The sequence below is a fragment of the Ornithodoros turicata genome, chromosome 4, assembly GCF_037126465.1.
Source record: "Ornithodoros turicata isolate Travis chromosome 4, ASM3712646v1, whole genome shotgun sequence".
Taxonomy (NCBI): domain Eukaryota; kingdom Metazoa; phylum Arthropoda; class Arachnida; order Ixodida; family Argasidae; genus Ornithodoros; species Ornithodoros turicata.
This window is the reverse complement of record NC_088204.1, coordinates 49,196,770-49,207,752: the sequence shown is the minus strand read 5'-3', so window position 1 is coordinate 49,207,752 and position 10,983 is coordinate 49,196,770.

Sequence of the window (10,983 nt, the reverse complement as noted above, 5' to 3'; positions counted from 1 at the left end):
TTCCTACCGCACTACATCCTTCCATTTGCATCAGTCGGCCAACCACAATAACGATCTACAACAAGCATATTCCAACGGGAGGCCACTTTGCTGGCTGCCAGCATCAGTCGGCCGCATACAAGGACAACCTAACACTAACCTATTCCTACTACGAGCTACTTCCTTGCGCCTGCATCTGTCAGTCACATGCAATGACGACCTAACAGTATTCCAACCGCAGGCTACTTCCTTCCATCTGCATAAGTCAGCCGCATGCAATGACGACATAACACTCATATATTCTTACCCCACTACTTCCTTCCGTTTGCATCAGTCGGCCAACCGCAATAACAATCTACAATAAGCATATTCCTACGGCAGGCTACTTATTCCACCTGCATCAGTCGTTCACATGCACGGACGACCTAACACTAACCTATTCCTACCGCAGGCTACTTCCTTGTGCCTGCGTCTGTCGGCTGCATGCAATGACCACATAACGCTATTCCTACCACAGGCTACTTTGTTCTGCCTGCGTCAGTCAGCCGCATGTAATGACTACATAATACTAACCTATCCTTACTGCACTACTTCCTTCCGTTTGCATCAGTCGGCCAAAGACCGTTCCGTTTGACTCCGGATCGCTTTCTTCAACATGGAGTCCGTGATTTTCAAATCAATTGTTTATCCCTGTCCACTCTCTTTCTATTTACTTTTTTTTTCTATAACCCCTAGTTCTGCTCAAACAAACGTTCACCGATTCACATGGTAAAATGTGCTGAACCAGTGAGCATTTTCCTGTGCTGAAGTTGGGGCTAGTACTTACTACTGATAAGTCTGTTGCGGGAGCGGGCAGCGTATCGCGACATCCACGAAAACGATGATCTCTCTCGTTGCGAAAAGTTTCATTATTTGCGGACTCTGCTGTCGGGTCCTGCAGCTGCGGCCATTGTCGGCCTCCAATCGACCTCCAATTGTCGGCTTGCAATCTTGGAAGGTTGCAAGACGAATTTATGGGAACGGTCGGAGACTAACTTTATAGCAGAAAAACATATTTCAATTTTTGTATGGTTCATTAGTGTTAACGAAAGATAGTTTGGAATTGTTATATTTGTATTTTGCGCGTTCTTGCTCCCGCGATGAATGATGTGTTTGAACCGTTTGAACATTGGCGTTAAGTGGCTGTTCTGGAGCGCGAGTGTTGGGCACTCCTACCATTAAGTGGTTATGCTCGTACTCCGAGCTTCGTACGTGAGCGCGCTCTTCATGCCGCAGCTTTTGGAGGGTGCACGAAAAAGGGGTATCGTGCTCCGTTACGTGGCCTCTTCCCTCCTCTCCACAAAAGCAAAGAAAGAGAATGCAAGACGTGGGGCGGCAGCAGAGCAGAGGGAGTAGAAAAAGAGAAAGGGAGAAACGGCAGCACTGCGAGCGTGTTCAAGCGTCCAAGTGCCGTTTAAAGGGCACTACAATGCAAAAACAACTTGTTCTCAAATGAAAGTCCGTGTTTCAATTAGTATACAGTGAACCTTCGTTAATATGACCACTGCCGTTCCCGCGGATTTTGGTCATAAACCGAATTCTCATACTAACGAGAAACGCGCCCTCCTCTGACCGGACAGACCACTACGGAAAGACAAAGGGCAAAGCAACACGAGGACAAAACCCTACGCAAGCAATCATGATGATTTATTTCTTGAAATAGTCGGTTACCAATGTATGCTTGGTGCCACTATCAATAATAAAATTTTCTAAATGGACGATTGCACCATCAACTGCACACACACATTATAAATGTCCTTGTGTTGCTCAAAGAATAGTAATGCAACTTTCAGTGCCTCACTAGCCTCCTTCCGCATTCCGGTCATTAATCCCGAAGTCCGAAAATCGGGAACCATGCGTGACCCCGGCGTCCTAGTTTAACTGTAGTGGGTACCCGTGACCCAGAGTCACTTAGAGACCCTGTAGCGTGACCTCCTTTCATGGGCTACTCCGAAGATTTTGTGACGCGGTCATAATAACGAGAAGATCACACATGTGTTTCACCGTTCCTTTGACAAAAATCGCGGTCATTGTCGGATAAGCGGATTGCCATACTAACGAGGTGGATTTACATGGCGCTGAAACGGTTCCCAAGAACAGTGGCCATAAAGCGAGCATGTCAGATTATCAGGGATCGTACTAATGAGGGTTCACTGTAATGCACGCAAAATTAGTTCACACAGCGCTACCGTTCAGAAAAAAAAACGCAATGAAAACAGAGCTGTTTTTGGCGGCAACGAATGGGATCCTCAGGAAGCAAAGATTGGCGGCATCCAATTAGACAGCAGGGGAAGCGCGCGCATGCCTATAGTGTGCGTATTTGCATATTTGGAGAAGGGCCCCTTGATAACGCGGTCCGCCCCTGGGTGGGCCGTGTCTTTGAACGCGCGGCCGATAACAAGGTCGTCGGGGCAGTACCGCTTGCGGTGCTGTTCCGGGAAGATCTTTTCCTGATCTATAGTGTGCGTCTGGATTTGGAACGGGTCCGGTCCTAGTGTACATGTGCGGCATGACGCGCATTGCTGCATTTTTCAATACCGATTTACTGAGTTGTAGCCCCCTAGGTAGCCCATGGTGGGATAATAGATGTCTATGTGATGTCTAACCTCAGACATCTGTGATAACTTTAGAATGTCTAAGGCCAGACCTTATGTCTATTAGCATAGCAATAGACGTCCTAATCGCTACTCACCATCTAACCTTAGACATAGAATGTCTTCGACCGTAGACGTGATTTATACCTTTTTTAGACACGATTCCTAGAATTAGTCATAGCTCTTAGACATGTACGTATTAGCACTGAAGTTTAGATTAGATCTATTTTGTACCGCCATTTCGGAAGTAGGTCTAGGATTACACGTTTTTTATACCTCACTTTTGCTACCCTTATCCATTGTTTAGACGTTTTGTCTAGGGTACCCCCCGTGCATATTAATACAAAAACATGATTTTTTGTGTGTCTGGCTGAGAGCACGCATTTTGTAATGAATTTCTTGCAACCAAAAACTGTACACAAACTACGCGAGCCTAGTGACAGGGGTGAACCCTTCAGATCTATTTGTTGCAATGAAGCACAAGTATTGTGCAAAAATATGATTGGCTTTATGGGTTAAAGACACGCTAATCTCCCCATTTGTAGTGTCACCTGCTTGAAACTGTTGGCAGGAAGCACCACTCATGCTGCAGCCACAAAATTGTGCGGATCCTCGAATAGGTGTGGTAGCCGTAGAATAAGCACTCCCTCTTGCACCCACGGTTCTCCGGCACATGGACGCACTGTGACCCAGACAAACCTGCAGAACAAGAAGTCAATTTTAGGGAGCATTAACCTAGCCACCATTAAGTATTAAGCAGCTAGCATTAGAGCACTAAGCAGCTAACCATATTGCACATAAGCATTTCAGTCGAAACCAGACAGAGTTGTGGCTCCACCCTCTTAGATTTTGCTCTAAAAACCAAGAAAAATGTACATGTTTCAAAATGAACGTTAGTGAAATGAATTTCTTTCAAATCCCTGGAAGTGACAACTGGAACGAGTTTTTAGCCTCGCTATGTATTCAACATCATTGCTCCAGGAATGTGCTAATTCTCAAGTATCTTGCTCCCGATACTTATGTAACAGGCTTTGTTTAACATATGTCGCACATATCTTTTGTTGATGCTGCTTGAAGATCAGTCTTTTGAGCAGTGACGGGCAGTATTTGAAGCAATGGATGTTTCAGTAGTTATTTTGTCGGTACTTTCCATTGAAGTACTTGCATATCTTTTCGTGAGCTATATCAACCTACTGCGCCACAGGCAGTCGGCTGGCTAGCTCCAGAGAAAATGAGAGAGATATCTTCGCCCTCCTTTGTGTTTTCTCCAAGGTCGGAGCGGTCGGATGATATGTCACATGGGGCTCCGCTAACAGAGTGCAAAAAGTGAGCCCCCTGGAAGACGCGAAGGGCAACAACGTTGCCAGATGAGAGCCGGGCGCTCCGTATGAGCCTAACATGACGTAACAGTTCTCAAAAATAAAAATTAATTTTCTCTTGTTTTCGCGTCACGTAGAGCCAAAATATTTTGCTGGAATGTAAAGCGAGACAAGAAGATTTCAGTAACATAACTTTGCTAGGGTTCTGAAGACACGAGATTTAGTCCGTAGTGGCACTTTAATGAAGAAATTTGATGTCCTCTTATGTTACTCAGATGTGTCACTTTGGTTTGAGTATGAGAGTTTTGTTTGCTATGAATTTCCTGTCACCGTGATGAGGTTGTCAAGGCACCTACCGGGTACAATCCCCCGGCTGAATAACTTGCAAGCAGCTGGTGCCACCAAAGAACTTTTTTATAAAGATCCTTGGTACATTGGCCAAGAACCCAGAAGTGAGCGGCTCATTTGCATACGCTCAGTCACAAAATAAACATCCTAACTGGGTCATTCGATGTCAAACGTCCCAGACATTGCGCTCGACCATCCCAGATTTCTTTCAAATAAATTGTTGTTGACTGCCATGCAGCCAATGCTCTCCCAGCCTATTTTTGGCGCAAAAATACTTAACGCCTTGGCCGCCTCTTGCGGCCATTGCGATTTGACATGTAACCTACCTGGCGAAAGAAAATTTTAATAGCTTTTGTGCAAATTCCAACAAAATATCCTCTGAGTGAAGGCAAAGCATAATACTTCCGTGCCAAGACGCATTGAAGGTTGATCGACACTTTTTATCGACAGTTTATGGCCTGAGAAAACTAAAATTACAGTAATTTTTTGAACTTTTTACGGAAATCTGCAATTTTTCGAAAGCTACAACTGTTTAGCGCTGTTGTGTAGGAGGCACAGAACGTGTTAAAAATATTTTGAGGCACGCACACTTGAAGAGTACGCAGAAAAAAAATCATAAATTTCGGAAATAGCTTTTTATCACATATTGCGCCGTCAATTGCACACTGATGCGTTCCCGATAAAAATATGAGATAAATTGCATTTGATAGTACGCCCCTTGAACATCTATCTTACAAAGTTTCATCAAAACATTTTTTTTTTTTTGCAACGGAAAAAAATGTTGAACTTGACCACCCCCGCACTCATCCAGCATTGCCCTTCCTTTAAATTTCCTTTAATTCCTTTAAATTTGTAATGCGTTAGTGACGCCGTTACTTTAACAAAGTAACGGCATTACTTTGGCATTACATTTACGTTTTAAGGCATCAGCCTCAAACGTGCCGCTCATGAGTTTTCTGCCTTGCTTTTCTTGTTATAGGAAATAGCCACCCGAGTATCCCCCAAATCGGTGCCACTGAATCCCTACAGAAACGGCGAGCCAGAAACAGACAGATAGCTGCCAAAGAGTTGGCAGCTGTTGGCATTGGTTCACTGCTTCGTACAAAAAATTTGTAAACCACTCCGGACTCGGAAAAGAACGTTTATTTTTAGTCCATGAAAAGAATGTGCCTCAAGGATTCTATACGCGAAACTTCAATCCTGTTTACGGACGCTGTGCATTTCGGTCAATTTTCGAAGATCTGCTGAGCCTCCACAAGTTTCGATGACGCGAGGAGCTGGTGACGTAATCATAAGCCCACAAATTGCAATGATGATGACATCATTCGGACATGATCTGGAGAGGGCACTCGTCTCCTTGCAACGACGCCGGCGTCCGGGGAGGGTAACGTGGTGTAGAAGTCACGTGACGCTGGTCGAAAGGGGAGAATCTTTTCGGCTGTAGTTCGAGTCCCACGGGCTCCGCCTCTCGGCGAACGTCATGTGTCACGTGAGAAGGTCGCTTCTGCCCGCGCGCTGGGGATTCTTCTAGCTGCGGAGAGATGTGGACATGTGCTCGTAGTTTTATAAGGTAAATGTGGATGGACGTGAGATGAGTTCGTGTAAAACCGACAGAGGTTCGCTACACTGAGTGCATTCAGGTGGTTCTTCCTCTCGAGGGAAACGGGGAAGTGTCTGAAGTTTCACCGCTTCCCCGGGCAAAATAGGAAAGCCGACCGGTGATAGCGCTGGGTATCTGTCACTCAAAATAATTCATACGGCAAGGAAAGCTTTTGTTCGTTTATTAAACCAAGCATCTCATTCCAGATTGCAAGAAGAGTAACTCGTTCACTAGCCTTCGCGGGCAAGATGGGGGGGGGGGGGAGGATATATTTATTAGACAAAAAAAAAAGAAAAAGAGGGGGAGGAAACGCAAGATTGGGATCAGTGTTTGCAAAACGGCAACACAAGTGCCTGCTGCTGAACTTCGGAAAATTTTGCGATCAACAACTACAAATCGCAAGAGGACTGTTCTGAATTCCCTGAACTTTCGTCTTCTGTCACGTCACCTTAACACCCCGACAACTGCAGTATAATACAATTTAGACTAAGTGCGACAGGTGTGAGCAAGCAGTTGTGTCTGTGATGTGTGATTCAAATGTGTGCTCAAATCGCTGGAAACATAAAATAAAATAAAAGAGCAAAAGAATAGACTGACAGCAATTTACATGTGATTATTGTATTCTATTTAATGAAATAGTTTCTCTGTATATGTTCTTATCTAATAATAATAACGAAAATAATAACTTTATTCAGCACAGTGGTGCGGTAAACAAGGGCAAAAAAGCCGCGAGGCTTGACGGGGCCCAAGCTCCCCAACAACAACAACATATATATTGTGATGATGAAGTGGGGAGGTTTTCCACTCTAGGAGTGGAACGCTACCCCATAGCTAGGGGTCTAATATGAGTGGTGACAATGATCAGTGATGACGATGAGAGATGACGGGAATGATCGAAGTGGCGATGACGATGCTTGACGTGATCGTGGTGGTGGGAGTGTCCGAGGGCGCTGCTGGGGTCATAGTGAGTCCTTTAGGCCTGTCGCCTCAAAGAAGTCAACCACGTGACGTAAGGCCGTCCTGGAGTCGGCCGCGGTGTCCCAAGGGCCGAGGATGGTCGACAAGTTGAAGGGGCGGCAGCCAAGGGTGGCAAGCTGCGACTGCAGTGCACGCCTCTCGTTGAGATAGGTCCGGCAGCTGAGGAGTATGTGCTCAACGTTGGCAAGTACGCCACACTCGTTGCACATAGGGCTATCCTCACAGCCTAGCTGGTACCGATAGGAGGGAGTGAAGGCCACATTCAGACGTAGCCTGTGGATGAGTGACCTCAGAGGACGAGGAAGCTTTGCAGGCAGTCGGTATGACAGCGTTGGGTCTACATTCCCCAAAGAGGACATAGTTGGAATGTCGTGTTGCCACTGTAGGGTAGACCAGGAATCGGACAAATGCCTGAGGAGGGATCTTCTGTCTCCTCTCGAGAGTATAATGGGCATAGAAGGTCGTTGTTGGTGTGCAGCGGCAGCGGCAGCGTCGGCCTCGTGGTTCCCAGTTATTCCGCAATGCCCTGGAACCCACTGAAAGGCAACGTAGTGGGAGCGATCTTGTAGGGACTTCAGGGCGCACAGGATGTCTATCACCACTGAGGCAAGGGAACCGCGGATGCCCATGTTCTTAATGCACAGGAGAGCTGCTTTGGAGTCTGTGTAAATTACCCAGTGCCGCGGTTCACAGTCTTCCGCATATGTCAAAAATAACAAGATAGCATAAAGTTCAGCGGATGTCGATGAGGTACGGTGAGATAGACGACACCCACGTGTAACAGGCTGTGATGGAATGGCAAAGGCTGAAGATGAAGTGTCCCTGGTCGACGATCCATCCGTGTATACAGCGGTACTGTTGCGGTATTGAGCCTCGACGAAGTCAAGGGTAAGTTGCCTAAGAATAAAATCAGGATAGTTCTTTTTGTTGTTCTTGAGACCGGGGATGGAGACAGTGACAGACGGCGGTGGCAACGTCCATGGAGGCACTTTGGGTGCCGTCTGGTCGACTATGAATTTGGGGATATGAGGTCTGAATGATGTCACAGCAGCATGAACCGTCGCGTTCCGTCTAGCGTGAAGCTTGCGAATCAGAGTGTGACGGTTATGATGGGCACGTAGACGCAGATAGTGGCGTGCAGTTTCCCGAGTACGGAGAACCTCAATGGGGATGTCCCTGGCCTCAGCCACTACTAGACGGGTTTCAGCGCCTCGTGGGACCCCAAGACATACCCGAAGGCTGCGCGCTAGCATGGCTCGAATCCTTTGAATCAGTGTCTGAGGAAGTCCGTGTAGGACGGGAAGGCTGTTCATCACTGAGCCACGAACCAGGGCATTGTGCAGCATGAGGAGATCCTTCTCGTCTCGCCCCCATCTCATACCTGCGAAGTGACGAATCACGTTGACCCAGCGTTGGACTTTCTGTTCAATGACGTCTATGTGGCGCTTCCACGACAAATTCCATGATAGAGTCACGCCTAGGAACTTGTGATGTGTCACCTGCTCCAGTGGGCTTCCACCAATATACAGGCGATATCTATGCATGTCTTTGCGCGTGAAGGCTAGAACTGCGCTTTTCTCTACGGATATCTCCATTCCTGCCTGGAGTAAGTAGAGGCGAATGGCATCTAACGTGCGCTGAAGACGCTGACGGAGTGCTGGACGGGAAGTGCCTGTAGTCCAAACACAGATGTCATCGGCATACAGGGACAGGTTCACTTTCCGCTGAATGCAGGTTCCAATGCCCGCCATAACAGCATTAAAGAGGAGCGGACTTAGGACGCTTCCTTGTGGTACCCCCTGAGAGATGGGGAATTGCTCTGTGTCGCCTTGTCTTGTCCGGACGAAAATACCTCGTTGACTGAGGAAATCGGCTATCCAAAGCAACGTTGTACGTGAGAGCGCAGCGCTGTATAGAGCATGTAAGATTGATGGATGGCTAACGGTGTCGTATGCTCTCTTAACATCAAGAAATACCGCCGCCGAGATCTTCCTGCCTCGTCGTGCCTCTTCCACCGACGTGACCAAGTCGAGGACAGAGTCTATCGAACTGCGGTGCCGTCGAAACCCAGCTTGCTCTTGAGGGAAGAAGGAACGGCTTTCGAGCCACCACTCAATTCTACGCAAGACCATTCTTTCCATAACTTTCCCCAAGCAGCTGGTCAGAGTTACCGGGCGAAATGATGCCAATTGGGATGGGTGTTTTCCTGGTTTTAGCAACGGTACCACTTGGCCGACTTTCCACTGCCTAGGAACCTGTCCATGCCTCCACGAGTGATTGCAGATGTTCAGCAGGGCCTGAAGGGAAGTAGGGTCAAGGTTTCGGATCACTGTGTATGTAATGGCGTCGGGGCCTGGAGAAGACTTCTTGCATGCAGCTGAAATGGCTGACGAAAGTTCTGCCACGGAGAAGTCCATATCCAAGGCAGGGACAGCTGGTGGGTTGGCATGCTCGAGAATAGATGTCACATGGGCTGTATGGGTTAGGTACTCCTCGGTGCTGGTTACATTGGCTCCCTTCGTAATGACACGGCAGAATTCCCTGGCCACCTCTTTCTCAGACGTAGATGTTAGGAGCGCAAGAGCTCCAAGTGGGTTCCGAACTGGAGGGTTCTCCTTTAAACTTCTTGTGACTCTCCATATCCGAGCAGGGCTCTCAAAAGGTGATAAGGAGCAACAGAAGTGCCGCCACCGTTGATGGTCAAGGTTTCGGAGTTCTTTCTGGACAAGCCTACTCGCGCGTCTTGCTTCCTGTATATCAGAAAGATCTCCTGTCCGTCGAGCTTTACGTTCAGCGCGCCTTCGGACAGCACGTAGTTGCTCCACACGAGGGTTAGACCCTAAGTGACCAGAACACACGTTGACTGTTTTAGAGGACGAGGCAAGGGCATCGGCAATGACATTCTCTAGCTGATCCACAGAAAGCAAAGGGTGGGCCCTATCTCCACATGCTGTACGAAACGAACGCCAGTCTGTTAATTTCGCCGTTCTACATCCCGCTCTCGTTGAATATCCATCATACGTGATGTATATGGGCACGTGGTCGCTTCCCCTGCCATCAAGGTCCGTGTACCAATGGAGCTTCCTATAGATATCTCTTGAGCAGAAGGAGACGTCCAGAACGTCCGTAGTGAAGGACCTCCGCAAAAACGTGTGTGATCCATCATTCAGGATGCAGAGATCCATGCTCTCGATCAGCTCCATCCATATTTTCCCTCGACGATCAGTTTTGGTGCTACCCCATGCAGAGTGGTGAGCATTAATATCACCGACCACTAGATAAGGAGACTCTAAATTGTCCAGCACAGCCTTCAGATCGGTCTTGGACACCTTAGCTGACGGCGGCACGTATAAGTTCACCACAGTGACGACAGTTTTACCCAAGCGAATTCTACAACGGATACAGTCTAGACCAGCCACTTTCGGCGTTGGAAGGGCAGCTGCATTGAAATCGCGTCGAACAAGCAGAACCGTCCTTGAGAAATCTGTATCTTCTTGCGTGACCAACCTATAACCGCTGAGTCTGAAGTCCTTCTCAACATAAGCTTCACTAATAGCCAACATGGGAATTCGATGCCGAAGTAGAAATTCTTTAAGATCTGGCAGCTTGTTGCGCAGACTTCGCGCGTTCCACTGCATTAAGACAGCACCAAGCTCCCCAACTTTTCACACGGCAATGACAAAAAGCTCACAACAACATAAACATGACCAATCGCATGAACACATACTTTACACACAAATTGAAATGCAACAAGATAACTGGTACTCAATTTAAAAATATATTCTTGATGCTCCGAATGTTTAAATTATTAACGTCAATTTTTCTGGATGCTAAGTCGTTCAATAACCTTGCTAGTCTATAGCTAATTAACTGACAGCCGTAACCTGTTCGAGATAGCGGTACCATCCAAGGAGACGGAATTCTCAACGGATACGTGCTTACTCTTTCTTCTAGAAAACATACGCTCAGAAAAGGGCTACATGTCTTGGCTACATCTATATCTCTAAATTCGGGAGCACGTACAACAACAATAATAAATGATAGAGAAGTTATGATGATGTTGCGATGTGCGATGAGCCTCAGGACCCTACCCTACTTCACAGGGGCTAATATGAGAGTAAACACG